The sequence below is a fragment of the Haplochromis burtoni genome, unplaced genomic scaffold (assembly GCF_018398535.1).
Source record: "Haplochromis burtoni strain Fernald_Lab_line unplaced genomic scaffold, NCSU_Asbu1 Contig_973, whole genome shotgun sequence".
In the NCBI taxonomy this organism is placed as follows: Eukaryota; Metazoa; Chordata; class Actinopteri; order Cichliformes; family Cichlidae; genus Haplochromis; species Haplochromis burtoni.
In genome coordinates this window covers 30,255-32,001 of record NW_024583334.1, presented here as the reverse complement: position 1 = coordinate 32,001, position 1,747 = coordinate 30,255, and positions in this window count along the sequence as shown.

Genomic DNA, 1,747 nt, shown 5'->3' with positions numbered 1-1,747 from the left:
ACCAAAACTAAATGACACTGTTGTCAAAAGACTCTGCACACGTTCACGAACAGACTGAATTTACTCCACTAACAGTACAGACCAATGTTAGCCAATCAAATCAGTGTTTGTGGAGCATCAAATATCACTGCAGCAACTATCAGCGTGTTGCACATGAACACAGTCAGTAACAGGCAACTAGCATGGCTAACATTAATGCTAATGAAGGCATGGCTAGCGTGTGTCGTCACTGGGCATGCTTGCTATGCTATAAACTGATGCTATGCTAGAGCGTTAATGGTTCCTGTAGTCCATGATTTAGAGCAGGGGTGTCACACTGACTTTACATGTCAGACCACATGCAGTAATTATATTTATAAGTGGCTTTAAATGCACATTCAGCCTGTGAGACTCACTGATACTCAGTCAGACTCTGAGCCGCGGCTCTGCCCATATGGAAAAGATCTATGTAAATCTCATAAACTTTGTATCTGTCTTGTGTGAAACTTGTATGAAAAGCATACAAGAGTGAAAAAAAATATAAGATCCCTTGAAAAATTATATAAATGAAACGTGCCTTATATAAGAAGTAGGCCAAATCTGATGCAAGTCTTTTATAAGTGTTTCTATTTTTTTCCATATGGGTGTGCTACATGCTCACATTTCTGCATCTCTGTATTTCAGAGACACTTTGTATTAACTTTATTTAATCGAATATTCAACTCTGAACTCTAACTTTAGTCTTTTTAACAGAGGCTATTTTTTTAAACTTGCTGTCCTTCTTTAGCATAATGGTGTGACCCAGTCTGTCTTAGCATGTGATTGGCTGCATGGTCCCACCTCTGTCTGCATGGAGACCAGCAGGGCTGAAGATTCAGCTCCACATTAATCATTAATAATAACTGACATATGAACGTGTATCAGGGCCTGATGCGGCCCGCTGGCCGTATGTTGGACACCCCTGCTTTAGCTGCTGAGTCATGGCTGAACGAGCACAAACAGAGTCATTGCCAGACTTGTTTCTCACTACTCTCTGTGAAAAAAGAAAGAAAACAAACCCACTCATGATCGTCAGAGTGTACATTTGATTTATTTGATGCGTCTGTCGACATGAACAATAGAAAAGCAGCTGCTTAAATCCTTTTGCTGCACAGATGATAACGTCTCACGTGCAGTCTGGGAGTGACGGCGATTTCACTCTCTGGTGTGAAAAAGAACTGGTGTGGTGGGAGCAGCGATGTGTGTGTGTGCACTGCACAGAGTGACTGTGGGGATGAAGGAGCTGCTCCGTGGCTGTAACAGTCAGCAGGAGGTGGAGGTGCTGTCCACCATGAGGACAAATAAAGCTTTAGAATTGAACAGCTCGCTCGGTTTGCACAGTATCTGTGAGAGTTGTATCATATGCACTTTACAATCACAGCGACTCAATGATGTAGAATATGAACCAACAGGCCACATGCTGACTCTGAAACAAAGTGCCATTAGAGCTGATCCAGAGCAGGCAGCTTCAACGCTGACTCAGCAGCAGTGAGCCTGATATTTCTTTGTAGCATAGCTCGAGTGCTGCTTTGTTTCCTTTGCTTTGTGTCTCTATCTGTAGCGTCGTGACTGTACGACAATTATCCTGTGATGCACCGTGAAACAGCAAGCGCCGTACGAAACAGACTCAAACGCTTAGCCGTCTGTGTTTAACTCTACAAATCGTTCTCTGCTGTGCAGCTTCGCTACTTTCAAGAAACACAATGTTTGTTTTCAGTAAGTCTTTTAA